An 18,988-nucleotide genomic window follows, 5' to 3' on the forward strand; every position below is an offset into this window, starting at 1 on the left:
CACTCCTTTACTCAACTAATTTTTTTAAATACCTTTTCAAAATGGCTACCACATGTTATAATAAAGTTAATTGAAGTTTAGTTTGTAAAGGGTGGCAAAGTTATATAAAAATAAAAATGAAAAGACCCCAACTGTATATTAATTAAGAGTAACTGCATATTTTAAGATAAATTCACTAGTTTTCGTGGTCCACTTGACTTTCAATAGCCGAAGATCGTGGGTTCGAATCCCGCTCGTGACACTGACTTGACAAATAAAAACCTTAATTAATTGAAAGATTTTAACATAAATGTGAAGAAGTTTATATTGTTCGGTAAATATAATTCGTCTGTTTAAAAATTTCTAGAAAAACACCGTCGAATTTATATTCAAGAGCAACCAACCTAATTTCTATACATTTAGTAAATCTTCTAATTTTACAGGATTAGTTTAAAACTTATTTAAATGTTCGAGGAACAGGTGTAGTTGTGCAAAATGTGTTTAACACCTCGTCGCTACAGTTTGCTATTAAAATTTATCTAGTACACGACTGTAAAATAGTTTTGATTCTTATATTTAGGTGGTGCAAATGTAATGTGTATCTTTCACATTAAGGAAGGAGCCAGATTTTTGCAATCTTTTCAAGCGTTACTGTTGTGTTTTCATAGAATTTATTGAGACAAAAAAAAGGAAAAAAGGAATTTCATTATATATATAAATATATATGTAACAAAATAAATTATTCTTTAAGGTTATTTGTGTTGAGAATAAAGGAGATATTTTATGTAGCCCCTGAAAGCGACTTTGTAAAGTCGTATGTTCGGGGTCGGTTCTTTTGATACGCAACATCATCAACAGTTTTTTCTCAGCTTCCAGGCATACTGTGGCTTAAATTCATTATTAATGAAATCCTGGGTCGCCGTTAGTACTAGAATTCTGCAAAACATACCTGCCCCATTGCTTTCATGTAGCTCCAAAAGCCATACGTTATCTAAAGGGCCATAATATGCAAATCGTTCTAGCATCCGAAATTTTTCGTTTAGTGCCAGACTTGTTCTTTTAACAACGGGTCCCAAAAACCTTTAAATAATTTCTTTACACTAGATATTCATTTAATCACGCTTTGCTATTTGAGACGGACTAAACGGTAAGGCGAGTTAAAAAATGATTATTATATAGCATTATTATTGCTATTATATGGTTAATATTTATTTCATTAAAATGTGGCGTGGATGGGCTTCATTCTATAATAAAATTGAATCACACACTCAAACTAAAAAATAAATTAAAAAAAATAAACCAATTTGTATAACAAATGAATAAAAAGATCAAAAGAAATCACCACATGAATAAAAAGAATTGTTGAAAAAATTATATATTTTTTAATCAAAATATTACTCAAATTTTTGTAAATTTTTCATTCATGACACTATTTCACTCATATTACGAATGTATAATTTTGTTAATTGGATATACTCTTCCTTTGACATGTTTTAATTTGTATATTTATTTAGACAACTAAAAACCATCTTCAGATACTTACGTTCAGATAGTTAAATTTTATTTTAAGGCGTTTAACGAAATATACATGGGAAGAAAGTACACGTTACTGTTTTTATTTCATCATAAAACGGCCAGTTGTCAAGTTCCCTCGTGGGTCAACATCCACAAACTTGACAACTTCCAACTTCCTTCCGCGTCGTTCGATGTGGTACGTGCCGCTATCTCATGGTTGAAATGTAGACAGTCAAACGCTGTAAATCTTCATTCAACGCCCGCTCGTAAATTCCGTTTTGACAAGTTGAAAACTGTTTTTTCCCCCTTCAAATTTTCAATGGAAAGTCGTAACAACCAATAGGTTGGGGAACTGTTTGAACACATCATTAACAAGCCTGACGAATCGTAGCTAAATATCCTCAGGTGTTTGTCGGTCTGTGTTTGTTACTACCATACTAAATTAACCACCATACTACAAAGAGTAATTAATACAATTAATATTGCTAGCCTACAATAAGCAGAAGCTCAGAAATCTTAAGTCAGAAAAAATAACTTTGAATGAGTAATTATATATAAAAGAGGAAGAGAGAAAAACAATAAAGAGAGAGAGAGAGAGAGAGAGAGAGAGAGAGAGAGAGAGAGAGAGAAGGGAGAGAGAGAGTGAGAGAGAGAAGAGAGAGTGAGAAGAGAGAGAGAGAAGAGAGAGTGAGAGAGAGAGAAGAGAGAGAGAAGAGAGAGTGAGAGAGAGAAGAGAGAGAGAAAGAGAAGAGAGAGTGAGAGAGAGAGAAGAGAGAGANAGAGAGAGAGAAGAGAGAGAGAGAGAAGAGAGAGAGAGAGAAGAGAGAGAGAGAGAGAGAAAGAGAGAGAGAGAGAAGAGAGAGAGAAGAGAGAGAGAAGAGAGAGAGAAGAGAGAGAGAAGAGAGAGTGAGAGAGAGCGAGAAGAGAGAGAGAGTGAGAGAGAGAAGGAAGAGAGAGAGAGAGAGAGAGTGAAAGGAGCAGGCCATTAATTAAAACAAAAGATTAGATGAAAATCCCATTTTCGACATCGGACACGACACGTGTTTGGAAACAGTTACAGTAAAAACATATATTTGGGAATTACCTCACATGAAATACCCAGTAAATTCATCTGAATAAAAATATTTTGGATTTCTACACTTCACACAGGAATTGACTAAACCATAGGAAATCTCGTTGTGACCAAAATTATTCCAGCGAAAGAATTCATTTTCAAACGAATTATTGTCTGAGATGAGTTTTAAAGGAAATGTAATTTGTTATCCTAATCTTATTGCACAAGTCCTTTTTGTTAACTGTAATTGCGTCGTTAAATGCAAAAATCTCGAAGGGACAAGGCCGAACGTATATCAACAACACGATATCAGAAGGGAAAACATCTTATTACCATAATTTCTACATAATTCTACCAGTTTAGCTATGTTTTAACAGAAAATTTGTATTTTTAATCGCGTCGAGATCCACAATCCTGTCCGATGCTCTGAAAAATAGTTTCATGTTACGTAATTGACAATTGAAACCTTGAGGTAACAGGATCCGACGTGGGTACCCTTCGTTATTAAGGTAAAAAAATTCTTCGTTCAAACTTTATTACTGATCATTTTACAAGTGAAACGTTTTCAAAAGACAGTAGCTAAGTTAAAATTAGCCCTGTTTATAGCAATTCCGTAAAATGAAGTCATTAAAGTCAATTCGATTATCTTTCCCTTTTGTACCAACTTCATCTTGTTAGATCATTTTAAGTCCCTTCGGTTTCTGAGCAGATGAACGTGGTGGCTGAGGTCGGGCACGACGTTTACGACCAAACTGACTTTTAAGTGAATTATCCATTTCCTACGACCGTAAAACGTGAACGTTGGCTGTCATAATTTTTTAGACGTGTTTGTCTTTTTTTATTTGGCAATGCAAATTAAAAAAAAGAAAAAAAGTAATCTTCTCGTATTATTAAACAGATTTCTTGTTCTAACACTCTACGGCGTAATCATAAAGTGGACATGTGAACTTCGTTATGATCCTCGTTATCAAGTTGACAAATGATGTGTACGTCGAGCGGTGTGGAGTTATGTACTAACAATCTTCGGACAAAAACTCGACAACGAACGCATTACAGAAGTAATTAAAAAAATTAAATAATTTAAATAAATAAATAACAAAGTTAAAAATTTTGCATTAACGAAACAACGATTTTTAACCCTTGCCTTTAATTATTAAGCATAAACTTCTTAAATCGGTCTAAGAACGCAAAGTCTTGACTATAGCCGATGGAGCAAAACTATATTCCAATCCTTTTTGACAGCTACAGCAGGAAATTTACATACTACTTAAAAATACTTTATTGATGATAAATAACAAAAACTTTTTCGACGAAGTCCAGGCGTTGGAATAACTGAATTATTAATACTTTAAGACTCAGAGTTAAACAAAGTTGGACAATTTGATAGATTTTTACTTGATTTCTAAATTGAGAAGATTTAATTATTAAACAAATCAAACTTACAATAAAAACGTGAATATAATTTGAGATGTACCATTAATAGATGCTCTGCATTTATAGTATCCAATAGAATTATCGTTAACATTATTACATAATACAATTAATTAAGGTTTTTAGTCGAGATAAAAAAGTCAATGGCACGAGCGGGATTCGAAAAGCGGTTGAGATGGGAAGTTGGTGTCCGAGTGGATCGAGGTCACGATAAGAAGGGTGCAAGCAAAGTAAGAAAGCGAGAATAGGAAGAGTTGCAAGGTATGTAGGTAAAAATAGTGAAAGCGAGAGAAAAAGATAGACAGATAGAAAGATAGGAAGAAAAATAAAGAGAGAGAAAGAGGGATGTGGCAGAGAAAGAAGGGATAGCAAAAAAAAGAAAAATAGATAGGTAGAATGATAGAGGTATGGAGATAACTAGAGACAAAGAAAAAGAAGGAAAATACCTATCTGAAAGACGAGTTTTCCCAGCATAAAGAATACATAAACCTACGAACTTAGTGCGTTATATTTAACAAACAAGGTCTCCGAATCAGGCTTAAATTATAATTTAACTGAAACTAATTGGATCAATAAGGGTATAGTACTATGGTCCCATAATTTTATTTTGACCCAAGAGCAGATCGAATAGCCGCACCAGCTCAGATTTTTGCTGACAATGTGATAGTATAAAGATCACAACTAACTCTCAGGGAGTTCAAACCGGTTTAGAATTGATCCAAATTCCAATTTCATCCATGGCCGGATAAAAGTAGCCTCTATGACCGATAGTGACCATCCCAGGAGGTTCAAATATAACACCCATTCCACGAATGGATAATCTTCTTACTGACTTTAAAAATAAAAAAAATATAAAAAAAATTATATACTTTGAAATATGACTCAGAGGTAAGAGATAGAGAATTATTAAATTAAAAGCATAGCCTTTCAAAAGGTTCTAGTAACTTTCACGGATTACGGGTTATAACATGCTCCATAGAGAGTAATAAAAAAATATATTGGTGTATGTTATACAAAGAAATTGCATTTATGAAAATAAACCTCCAGTTTTAATGTACCTTTGGAAAATAATGACAAAAAAAAAAAAAAAAAACAATTATCTATCAGGCAAGAGTTTAGAAAGCTAAGATATGATATAAATATGTAATTTTTTCGCTTTATTCCTCTACAAATAAATTGAGAATCGACTTTTCATCTCGATTTTTTAAAAGTATATTTAAAAAATGTATTTTGTTGCAATAGACTGTCCAGAAAATATTTCGTCGTACTTTTGTCAGACAGCTGACTGTATCAGCACGATGGATAGGATTAAGTGGGCAAATACCCATGTAATTAAATTGAAGCGTGATACTTCAAAAGAGGGATCAAACCATTTTGGCAAGTCCTTGGAACAAGGTACATAAAAATGTGGTGAATGTCAGACTACATAATTACTTGGCTGCGCTGACCATAAAAATTTTTTAAGCATATTCCGACATCGATCAATTACACCCCTTCATACAATTGCAGCTTGGCCAAAAAATTTACATTCCACTATTAAACAAAAAAGACAAAATTTTCAAGATTATCTGGTGGCGTCTTAGTATATTTTCTAAAAAATTATATCGAACAGTAGAAACGGTACAAGCACGCACACCCACAAACACAAGTCCACACAAACACATAAATATTGATTGAAAACAGGAATTGGAAAGGTAGGAACAAAAAATAGTTGGGTTGGAAATTTGTTTTTAATAAATAGTTATTATCTAGATCTAATTTGGTTTCCCCCTTAACTTTAGATTAACTTTACATCAGTTCGAGAAATAATTACTGTGTTAATAAATGTACTCACTAATCTGTGTTCACGTGAGCTAATTGGAGTTAGAGAATCAATTAGTTTCCGACCGCACATCTCTATTTTCTAAGATTATCTAATTGTCCTAAGATGTATAAATAATAGTTCGTGTAGACATTATAAGAGATTTACGTAAAAACATGGCGACGTTTTATAAAATTTTATACGGCCAATGTTTGTCTTACAAAAGCCGAAGGGAAGATTAAAAAAATGAACTTCATTCGCCCCATTTGTCTCGCACCGTGATGTCCAGCCGATGGCGAAGAAGAGCCAATTGACCAGAAGTTAATTAGCAATAAGGTCTTATGGATTGTAAAATCGCCTGCGATAAGGCCGAGAGAAAACTTTGTTAACTTACCCTTCCATCAATATTTAAACAAGGAGAAAACATCAAAACCTAACAAAGCAAGTTAACCGCAAGCCTCCAGAAACAGGTAGTGTCGATCGGTGGTTGAAAGTTCTAAAACACACAAGTAAGCTAAGAAACAACAGGATGGAAATTTAAATCTTTAAAAATATATTAGCCTTTAATAATTAACTAACTAAAAAACACGAGTGTAGCATTTTGTATGAATATAATTTTAACGATTTAATAAATTTCATCAGATTTTCGTTGTGTAGGGTTTTATTACACATTGTAAGTAATTATGAGGGAATTAAACTTTTATAATAATTGTATAACTAAAAATAGTTAGTAGCCGTTTAAAATAAGAAGAATCAAGAAAGCGAGAGTTCTAGAAATCAAATCTTTAGACAATCGAATTGTTTATAACTTATAAAATAAAATTAGGTTGGAAAATGAAACCTATAAAAAAAAATTATCATGACGTTAAAATATCTTTCTTAGAAAGTTCTGCATTAACATTTAATGAAAGCTGTAAGGGTGGAATTTTTATTTTACTGCACTAAGAAGCTTTTTTCCAGTGGTAATTTCAGTAAGAACCGTTTACGTTTTAGTACTTTTCTAGCTATTGCTTCCAATGAGATCAAATTATTTTTTAATACGTCTTTGATATTAGCTTTAATTCGGTTTCTCAACGTAAAATTAATTGAATTTTTTAAAGATAATTAATCCTTGATATATTGTTCGTATTTACGTATGTAATTCCTTCAAGCTTTAAAGCAGGATATTTTTTCCTTGAATATTTAACAAAATATACAATAAATTTACGTAATTCATATGTTCATGCAACAATCTTTTCCGCATCACTAAATATACTTAAGTTCTGAAATCTCATAAATAAACACATTCTTCTATATTCGATTCGTAGCAAAGGATATCTCTCCATCAATGTAACAAAATTTGGACAAAGTACGAATTCAGTATTGTTTAATATAAGTCCATGTAGCTTTTATTACGATCGCTGACGAACCACTAACATAATAGTTAATAAATACAGATGATTTAATATTCAAAAGAAGATTGGAGAAGTAGATGTTCTAACCTCGAGGGGCGAGAGAAAAATTACAAATAAGAATATGGCACCCTCTGGAGTTTCGAAATCAAAATTAATAACTTTCAATCTACCGCTAAAATTGGAGCAATAAATATAAATTCTACTATTAAATGCCTATTTTTAACGCCTGTATGTATCAAGAAGTTTACATGATCCTTTTGATTATGAAAAATTATTCAAGGAAAACAAACATAAAACCGTAGCGTTTAACCCTGGAATGGTATGTAAATATACCTAGCAAATGAGTTCGGACCGCCCGCAGAAAAACAAAAAACAAATTGACAATTACTGGCTTTACTGAAGGGATAATTTATAAACGTAATGAAAGAACTGAAAAAAGAAGGATTTTGTATTTAAATTTGGTACTTGTAGACATACCCAATATAAGGTTTTCCCTGTGGAAACATTTATTTTCATAATTGAGATACGAACATTACGATTTTAATGAGAAACGAAAGTTAAATCCGGCCAAACAGTTATGCTTTTGATGTAGGCACGTTTCTTTAGATTATTCAAACCTCACACGCAGGATTAACTATGATTTCACCCAGTGTGAATAATCGGGTGGTTAATATTAATTCAAAGTGGAACATACGCGTTTCATACTCGTACCAGTTCTATACAAGGTCTTTCACAACCAGTCGCTAAAATAATGCCGACCGTGAGAGGTTCTTCAATAATGGAATAATTAATGGAATAGAGATGTCTTTTCGTAAACATACTAATCCATTAATCCAAGAATAACAGGAAGAAATTTTTTTGTAAGCATGAAGGGAAGTTAACAACGGTTATTTGTTTCTGGAAGTTATAAAGTCAACGTGCTCCCGTACCCCGTTAATCACTTAATTAATTTTTTTATTTAATTTGAATTTTTTTTGCTATATTTAGCAATATTCATGGATAACTTTGAAAAAATTCTTTTCAAATCAAATTAATTAAATCTGTTCTGTTTTGAAAACGCTATGTAGACGATATTTTATGTATATGGTCGGGAACACTAGAGGATCTAAAAAAATTCATCCAATTAATTAATTCTTTCCACCCTAGTATAAATTTTTAAAATACATTGTAAATAAATAAAGACGTTTGTTTAAAATTTGTAGAATTACAACTTTCCATAATAAATAAACTAATTGAAATAGACATATATAGAAAACCCACAACTACTGACACTATGGTACCAGCAAAAAAACCCACAACTACTGACTCTATGGTACCAGCAGATTTTTCTCACCCATGGACCCAAAAAGCTGCTGGATGCTGACTTACAGACCATATGTAGAAACTACCATCCCTGCTAATTATACAAAAGAACTACAAACAAAACCTTTGCTAACAACAATGGATATCAAGAAATATTTATCGATAGGTTTCTAGTAAAAATAATTAAAAAAATAACTGTAAAACGAAGGAACAATTGGACAGCCACCCCACCAAAAATTAATCATTAGGTTTTCGTTGCTTGCCACACATGGATCAACTATCGGAAAAAGTATGTAAAATTCTTAAAAGAGAAAGTTTTAGAGTAACTTTTAGGGGTATGTGTTCACTTAAAAACAACACCTCAAAATACTAAAAACAAGTATTAAATCTATTATATTTCGTGGTCCGGTTGACCAAATAACGTCTTTCAATTAATTATTTTTTATGTAAAGTGTTGGTTCAAATGTAAAAGCTCGTGTCACGAGTGGGATTCGAACCCACGACCTTCGGCTCAAGGGTTGTCTTGTTTTGCTTTGAGCCGAAGGCCGTGGGTTCGAATCCCGCTCGTGACTCTAGCTTTTTCATTCCAACGAATACCTTAAATAAAGATTAATTAACTGAACTAAAGACAAGGTTGACAAATTGTCAAAAAGGAGGTTTATCAACTTGATTGTAATGATTGCGAAATTAAATATATAGGTCAAAGCTGTGTAGAAATTAAAACGACAGTTAAAGTACTCTTGCCTAAATCGAACAAATTTTCTGAATTTAAGGACATTCTAAATAAAACAAAACTCAATTTGAATTTATGTAAAAGTGTTACACAGTTTCAACAAAGGGAGGGAAGCAGATTGGTTTGAGAGAGTGGAGAGATAAATGCATAAATAATATAATAGATTTTGATTACCTCCTATACCAAAATACCAATAAGCAGGAACCGAACCAGGAATACCAAAAAGTCTGTTTAGAATAAATCATCTATCATATCAAGACAAAATAATAATCTAGATACCAGTAAAAATATCCATAAAACCTAATTGTAATATCGATTTATCGTGTAAATTTTTCCTGATAATTTCAATAATTAACATTTAAAAAAAAAATAATAACTGTAATGAATTGCCGGACTGATTTTCAATCAAGACCACGATCCAGGGTAAATATTTGAATTGCTATCAACCTCCACCTGAGCGATGTACATTCGTGATAAAGTTCGAGGTGATGAGTTTGACAAGAAATACAGTTGACCTCAATCTTATCGTTTAACGAGAACGGTCAATTTTGCCGTTATAACAGTTTGGGCGATAAAATAAAACTGTTGTTTTGAAGAACCTTGGCAATTACGCCTCCATAAAATTGTGCTCCGACGTTGAAATTAGTAACGTGAGAAATCGATTTTAGAAAAAACTTCATGTGTATTTAATATCCCTTGGCGTAATTTGGTTTTGTTAGCGAGGCATAAATATACAAATTATCAATTAATCTTCTTTGAGGGATGATTTCCGGTTAAAAGCTTAATCATCCTTTCCAATCTTCATAGATATATGATAGGGCATAAATCCACTATATAGCAAACACCATAGATAGTGACAATAAGTCAATTGCAAAATTATATACGTTCATATTTAATAATTGCAATTAAATAAAAGGATTTACTTATCCATTAATATATGATAGTGACTTTGATTTCCATAAATTGATATACATTTTAGAGAATTTTTTTATTTAATTTTTTAGAAAAATGACATTTGTACACACATTTGTAAGAATTCGTTAGATCTGATTTTGTTCAAACGTGAAATTTCCAGTTTCTTGGATTCGAAAGAGCTGAATGTTGTCGGTACCCAACAGAATGGATTAGAATGAATCAAGATCGGATTAGCCGATTCACGTGAGGGAAATTGCGGTCATCCCGGTTCCGCTTTCACACTATTTCAGGCTCCCCGAAGCGCAACAAGTAGGTCTCTACCGGCCACTCCACTTTCCTCTCCACCATTCAGAACCCCCAGAACCAGTTATTAACCCTAAGATAAATTAAATGTACTTGCCCACGGTGAAAAAATATATATAAAGAAAATAGGCCACTTTTACTCTAAACCGGCAATTTTACTTTCTGGACAGACTACCGGATTTCACGACCTTTAAAAAAACACACTTCTTTCCTTTTAAAAGGACATACAATTTTTGTTAGTACCAATAAACGTACCTATTTATTTAGAAATCGTGAGATGCGGTCTGGTGTGATGTAGGTTTCATAAAAACATTTTCTTTATCGTGCCAACGTTTCGATCTTTATTGAGATCATCTTCAGGGCCTGGGATTTACAAACATTGTTTACATATAACAATTACATTTTGGATGTGGAAAAGTGAGTATGTTTGTAAATCCCAGGCCCTGAAGATGATCTCAATGAAAATCGAAACGTTGGCACAATAAAGAAAATGTTTTTCTGAAACCTACATCACACCAGACCGCATCTCACGATTTCTAAATAAATATCGATTAACGGTCACTAATCACCACACATTTTTAAACGTACCTATATTAATATAAATTAGAATAAAAAAACTGTTAACTAAGACATAAAAAATAGTGTGCATAACGAATGACTTCAACACGTATGAAACGTTCAAAGATATCCTTGATAGAGATTCGATGAAAAAAGATAACAAAAAACCAAAATCATAGAAGAGAAATCTAATATCTGAAGGGAGACGAGAGTGAGAAAGAGAGAGAGAGAGAGAGAGAGAGAGAGAGAGAGAGCGAAAGAGAGTGAGTGAGAGAGAAAGAGAGAGAGAGAGAGTGAGTAGAGAGAGCGAGGGAGAGAGGGCGAGAAAAAAGGGCGATAATCAGGGACAGAAAGAGAGAGAGAGTTAAAGTAGATAGAATGAAAGAGATATAATGAGAGAGAGAAGAGAGATAAAGAGAGAAAAAAAAGGGAGATAATGAGAGTGAGAGAGGGAGGTAAATAAAGGAGGAAGGAGAGAAGGAAGGAGGAAGAAAGATAAATAGATGGTTAAATATACAACAGACAGAAAAAAAGAAAATGAGGGTGAGTTGGAGGAAGGGAGTAAGATAGAAATAGATGATATGTATAGAGATAGACATAGATAGGTAGATAGATAGAACAAGAAAGAAAGAAAGAGAGAGAGAGAGAGAGAGAGAAATAAAGAGGGAAAGAGAGTGACGGAGAGAAGGAAGGAGGAAGAAAGAGAGATAAATAGAGAGATAAAGAGATAGTGATAGATAGATAGATATAAATAGAGAGGGATAGGTAGATATATGGATAGGTAAATAGATAGATAGATAAATGGATTGATAGACAATTAGATAAAGAGAGAGGGAGAGGGAGAAGGAAAGGGACAGAGAGGGCGGAGAGGGCGGAGAGGGAGATGGGGAGAGAGAAAGAGGGAGATAGAGATAATGAGAGAAAGAAAAAGAGTGACGGGGATAAGGTGGGAGGATAAAAGTTAGAAATAGATAGATAAGAGAAGGAAAGAAAGAGAGTGAGAGAGAGTAGGAGGGAAGAAGAAAGATAAAAATAGCTAGATAGACATAGAGAGATAGACAGCAAGAAAGAAAGAGAGAGAGATGATATCAATAAAGAAGGAAATGCTGTGTATTAAGTAGTAAATGTATTTGCGATTCCTTTAAGCTCCTAATTAGGTACTCAAATATAACCGGGAAATAGGACGAAGGGGTACACAATATGAACCCAAATTTCCTTTTCATTGGTGAATATATTTCCTACAGGCCAGTGCCTAGAAAAGAAGCACGTTAGCCCTTTCAAATCATCCCTCTCGAGTTTCACAGAGAAAAAAGAATTTACACTTTGGCAAGAACGAGCTGCTTCACGGGTCGCATTCTAGTGCTATCTTTACGATCAAAGGGGTCCCGGATGCATAAAACATTTGACTAAACGCGGTAATGGGATCGGCTTATTTTCTTGCAATTTTCGTATCCTTAGTAGGAAGAGTTGTTTCACCTGTTTCATTTTTATCGACATTCTACCTTAAGTTATAAATTAATCACTATTTTTAAATTAATTTAAATTTAAATTCATATGATTTCCTGATCAATTCAATTCAATTGTAAAAAGTATAGAATCAAATGCTTCCAGAGAGTTATTGTTTTACACAATGGAACTCTCTGGAGTCATAAGATTTCTATTATCTATGGAATAATTTTATTTAAAACAAAAATGTAGAAGACGTATGTAACAACTTTTCATGAAATGTGAAAAATTAATTAATTACTTCCTAGAACGTCTTGTTGAAAAATTCTAATTTTCCATTCCCAACATTTATGAAATATAAATTTAAAACCACCCGTCAAAGTACTTTTTCTTTATTAAATTTTCGAAATGAGGTTCTGCACCTCGACCTGAGTAGAACTGTTGGGCTTTTATTTATTTATTTTTTATTTATTTATTTATTTTATTTTTTTTAAATTTTTTTTTACAACTCACTGGACAGCTTCATGTTGTTAATCATCTCTATAGTCTTTGGCACTGATGGCATGCATTTCAGCTTAAAATACCAAAGTGACTTCCGTAATGAGTTCGATTACTCAGGCTTTTCGCTTGTATCAAAAAACACTTGATATGGACCCTTCATGTGTTTTGGAGCCATCTGTAGAACGTATGATCGTATCTGACTTTCTCCTGAATTCTTCTTCTTATTTGCAGTCTGTTAAAACGTTGTAGGACTTAAAAAGAGTTTTCCCGCGATCATGTCGTCAGTCTCTATTTCTAAGAATGGGTGTCCGATTTTTAGAAGATTATTATTGTTCTGTGCCCCAAACGTACAATAGTAAACCGTAGGATAATTTGGGGCTTATTACTGCCGTATACAGCCAATAAGCCATTTTATAGAAAGAATAAGAATATGAAGAACAGGATGATTAGAAACAAACAAGTTTACCTTAATAGCTGTTCCAAAACATGATCATGATCGTTATATATTATAAATCATCTGCCCATATTTGAAAAAAGTATATTCTATTAAATACAATTAATTAGGATCGATTTATAATAATCAATATCCAATATGAAACGTGTAAAGATTAATGACATATAGATATATCCGTGTAAAAAAAACATACATTTATATTATGAAGGTACAGTATTTTTAATAATTCATCGTTTCGACAAACAAGCTTAATAAATCTCTTTGATATTTGATACTTTAGACACCTGCTACTTAGTTTCATCGGATTAATTCAAATGAAATATGCCCTTTTCAAAGGCAGTATCGAGTTTGTGTTTTCTCAACGAAATTGGCGTGTATTGCCTTTGACCTGTCACTGCAAGCTTGCGTAGATTAATTGCGAGACGATATCATTTCGGTGATCTTGGAGAAAATTTATGGCCTTAATTAAAATAAAAATTGTATAAATTTAGTTGAAATGTAGATTGGCCAATTGGAACAACGGTTTTACTCATCTAGAAAAAGAAACTGCCAATTATTACTCAATCAACTGCAAAGTACTTTAATTATGGGATACATATTAAATTAAATATTTAAACGTAAATTTAAATCATAATCTACATTTTTGCTTACATTTTACATTTTGTCTTATAAATAATATTGATTTAAATTTTTTGCAGTTCCCTCTTGGAAAATTGAACATATTTTTAAAATTGCGTAAATTAAATTATCTCCCAAATTAAAATTGGCATTTCACTTTGGTGTGAAATACCATCGGGCACTAATAGAACGGACGTGAGTCGAATAAATAACCGTCTTAATACAGTTTCAAGTGGTATTTATTGTAACACCATCTTCCGGGCGATCGACCCGGATCGCCCAATTCAACCCGTTCTGCTGTTTTAGAAAAAAATTCGAATCGTTCAGATTCTCTGTTTTTTCGTATCTCGTTGGTAAAGGGCTCGCGTGAGGCAGGCCCACAGGTCGAAAGCACCGGATCTCGTTCAATTGCTGACATTCCAAGGATCCATTAGTAAGAACATTCACTTACTTAAGATGTCCGATCTACGAAACTCGCAAATCAGAAAATTAATCACATGAAAGCTCAGACAAGCAAATCGAGTAATTCACAAAATATACTTTTCAAGGGTTTTCATTTTTTCGTTAATATCAAGCTATAATGTAATTTATAGCTGATTTATGACTGAAATTGATTGATTTTTTAAATGCAGAGGTTATTATGGTTAACAATTTGATGAAAATTTGACTGCACCTTGATCACTCCGCTCAGTTTATTTTATTATTATACAGGGTATCCAAGGTAATGCGCCCACACCATTTTTTTTCTTTGCGAAAAGTTTTTAGGAAAAAAGTATGAATTGAGACTCCCCTTCATTTTTCATGCAGTTTCTTCATGTAAGGTCGATTTATTTTTTTCGACCTCGATTCCACATAAGTCGAATTCAAATTCTTAATTTGAAATGAGGACCCCCCATTTTTCACATTTGTCTTTGAAACTAGATTTTTTGGCGAGAAAAACTAAGACTGAGTTATTACTGAGTTATTAAAATCGGTTAAAAATATACTAAGTTGTTAAAATCGATCAAATAGAACCGGAGATATGATTTTTTGAAAATAGCCGGAATGCTGTTCTAGTGCTTTAGGTCGAAACCACTTTATTTTGCCTTCTGCTTCAAATATTTTACATATTTTATATTAGTGTTTACGGTGGGAATTTGAAACCCATCACTAGTCGAGGAAAAGAGTTGTAGAGGCTTCTCATTCTCTTGACAGGGAAGCCATAGGCTGTGCTGTGTGTGATGAATGGTTGAGGCGATCGGGGGCGTGTATATTTCAACAGGATGGACGTTTCCAACAGATGTAATATTTTATGAGGTTTTCTTTCTTCCTTTTTATAAAAAATTGAAGTTTGAGTTTTAAGAAATTCGAGTTTTTAGTAAATTTTTAACCCAGATAAAAAAGGGCTTGTTCCAACAAAAGGCTGGAAACGAAAAATAAACAGCGTTAGTTCCTACATTCCTTTGATTTGCTATTTAACCTTTTTATTCCCAGATAACAATAGTTATGATTAATTATGGTCCCAACCCCGGTTGAGAAAGGAATTGCAATCAAGTTATTTTGGTGAATGAGTCTTGGGTAAAATCAGGTATTGGTCGAGGAGAAAAAAAAACGATACAAAATTTATGGGATTTGGCAGGAAATGTAGTAAGCTTTCAGACTTTTCTCTCCACTTTGGCTGATTTTCCACTCCTCTTCAAAATAATTGCAGTAGAAGGCAAAATAAAGTGGTTTCGACCTAAAGCACTAGAACAGGATTCCAGCTATTTTCAAAAAATCATATCTCCGGTTCTATTGGATCGATTTTAATAACTCGGTGCTCATTTTTCTCGCAAAAAATGTAGTTTCAAAGAAAAATGTGAATAATGGGGGTTCTCATTTCAAATTAAGAATTTGAATTCGACTTATGTCGAATCGAGGTCGAAAAAAAATAAATCTACATGAACTAACTACATGAAAAATGAAGGGGAGTCTGAATTCACATTTTTTCCTATCTAGAACCGCAAAGAAAAAAATAAGGTGAAATATTTTATTTTATTCCTTACATCTCAAGCAGTATATAAGCTACGAGGCCAGAGCAGTAGAAACCATAAATTTAATATATAAATATAAAGGAAAAAGTTAAAATAAGCCATAAAGCTAGAAACACAACATCGGTTTACATTTCCAGATATACGAGCTGACGCCACCGTGGAAAACATCAGTCAGTGAGGTAGTGTCATCCAAAAGAAGAGCGATCTTAACAGTCAAGTTACGAAGGAAGTTCCGGACATTCCATATGGAAAAGTGGGCCATTCCTCAGTGTGCGCTGTGGGATACTTCACTTGAACATGGAGAGGATATCTGATAATCTGATATAATGAGCACCTTCCAACTGAAAGGTAGGAAGCTATTTATTTTCAATCCAACGTGAAGTTTGCAGAGGGAATATAGTCATCATCCGATTCATGACCATCATGAATTCAAGAACAGACTTTTGGAAGAAATAAATTTAACTGCTCGGCTCTGAATCACCCATACAATCCCTGCATATTCCAAATGCGATCGAAATAATGATTTAAAGCGAACGGGTTAATAAATTCAGCAGGCATTTTCTTAACAAATCCTAGGTTACGTTTCGCTTTTTCAATAATTGTATCGATATGAGTATTAAATTTATAGTCAGAGCTCTAAGTAATCCGTAACAATAACAAGCTCAACTTTGATATTATTGAGAGCATATTGGTAGGTAAAAAATTGTTATGTAACTTGGTAAAACGAATAAATTTATATTTGTTTAGGTAAAGGGAAAGTTTATAGGAACACCTATCTGCTAAGGAATCTACGTCCTCTAAGTGCCAGTAAGTCGTCAGGGCCAAGAATGGCTTTAAAAATGTTAAGTCATCACCCAACAACAACAACTTAACAAACCTAAAGACATGTGCTATCAATGAAAAACATCAGAAATAAAATCGGGCCAAGGTGGGAGCCCTGCGGGACACCAGAGGCAAGTTCAATTCTCTCTGAGGTGAACGATCTGCCATCTTGATAAGAAGTCAACCAGATGAGAAGAGGTTTTCCCACCTCAAAAGCCTAGATTTTTCTTAGTACAATTGAATGACGGACTCGGTCAAAGACTTACGTTATGTCGTCATAAAAAGAGTCAACTTGAAATCCATTCTCTTAAATATCCAAAATGAAGTCCTTATACTACACTAGTTTAATAGTTGTGGAGTGACTCTTATATATGTTGTTGTCTAATAATTACTGGTCTGACGGATGGAGTAAGAATATCAGCTACCAAAGATTCATAGTATTTATTATTCTCGCTGTACTATTTTCTATAACTCCATCTGGGTGGGCAAAGTATATGAACAGCGTTTATCAAAAGTCGACAAAATTAATTATAAATGTTATTATTTAAAATTTTCCTAAATTATTACTACACTTCAGCACATTTCTCCACTGTAAATTTTAAATTGTCCATTGGAATCAGTAGTTTTATTTAAGATACCTTGCGAGAAATGCTCTAAACTGAATTTTAAGATATTTGCTAAAAGCTAATATTATTTAACATTAATATTATGTAGAATCTAATCGACCATTTTAATTATTTCAAATAATGATTCTTTTTATGTAAGGTCTTGGTTGAGATGAGATAACTTTTTCAAGTCAAAAGTCAAGTAACTTCAAGCATCAAAAGTTATCTTATCTCAACCAAGACCTTACATAAAAAGAATAATTCATTGTGTAGAATTTTGGTTTGTCAGGGATAGTCTGATCATTTGTCATAGCCTGATCACCAATGATCATTTTGATCTATTCTCAATATTTTTGTTTTCACAATTTCAAATTATCCTGTACATAATCATTTTACAATACAAACCAACGATGAGTTATATTATCTAAAATTCTAAGTTAAACCTTTTTTTTTAATTGGATGTCTCGTAAAAAAAATAAAAAATTATGACTTGATTGCTGTTGCCATTATTTTTATATAACCAGGCTTTTGTTTCTATGGGTTGATACAGAATTTAAAAAAATCGATTAATCCGATTACATTTAAAACTTTATCGCATTTACATTTAATACAAGATTTATTTACAAAATATTTAAACAATAACTTTGGAAGCTGGATTGAAAAGTTGGTTGAACCCAGGTGTTAATAACTCTTGTAAACAGTTCTGATGAAAAAGTTTTCGGATTGGACCAAATTGGAAGGCGATTACTGAGATGAGAGGGTTTACACCTGGATCTCAGTTCCACCGCTCGACATCATCCTTGTGAAATATATTGGAATTCTCTTAGACGCTTCCTTTTCAAAAAGGATTTCATCCTTCTTACAGTTCTATATTGTGTATGGCAAGATTTTACACACTTGGCAGCGGATTTTTGGGCGATATTTTTCACCAGAGGGAGATTTAATGAAATATAACGTGGGAATAATACCGTTTTTATAAACGAAAAGGGCTTAGAAAAAAGTTGCCTAAATCGGAAATTCTTTCGTAGTAAACAATTGCTTTTTTGTGATAGACTGTATAATTTACAATTTGCATTTTGACATTGAAATTATACTAAAATAAATTTTAACTAACTCAAAAATTTATAAATCAAAGAAATTTAAAATTTTGACTCAAAAGTAGTCTAACAGTTTGTCCAAATTAAAAAAATACACTCAACACAACTGTTGTTTTTAAAAACTAAATATAAAATATTTGATTTTCAATGAGTAAGTAAGAAATATTACCTACATACTGTAGTTATGAAATGTAATATTCGAGTAATTAATTGATAATTATTCATGTACTAACCTAAAAATGGATAATGGTAAACTATTGTAAAGTTTGGAAAAATTAAACTTTAAAAAAATCATCAATGGTGTGTTTTTCTGATTGAAAATTTGTTTACGTATTTACTCACCCTTCCAGGTTAGAATCATCAAGAAGCACTTTAATGAATTTGAATGATTGATGAGGAAACTTTACCCAAACGTTGTCCCAAATCAAGAATTAATTGAAAATACATT

The 18,988-nt window shown here is 32.7% G+C and overlaps 1 protein-coding gene across 1 annotated transcript in view; it reads right to left on the reverse strand.

The window, feature by feature from the left end:
* LOC106669736 (corticotropin-releasing factor-binding protein) overlaps nt 1–18,988 on the reverse strand; it is a 30,354-nt gene that overhangs the window by 6,382 nt on the left and 4,984 nt on the right. The window lies entirely within an intron of this gene.

Source organism: Cimex lectularius, unplaced genomic scaffold (genome assembly GCF_000648675.2).
Source record: "Cimex lectularius strain Harlan isolate CLEC.00 unplaced genomic scaffold, Clec_2.1 scaffold8, whole genome shotgun sequence".
NCBI classification, from domain to species: domain Eukaryota; kingdom Metazoa; phylum Arthropoda; class Insecta; order Hemiptera; family Cimicidae; genus Cimex; species Cimex lectularius.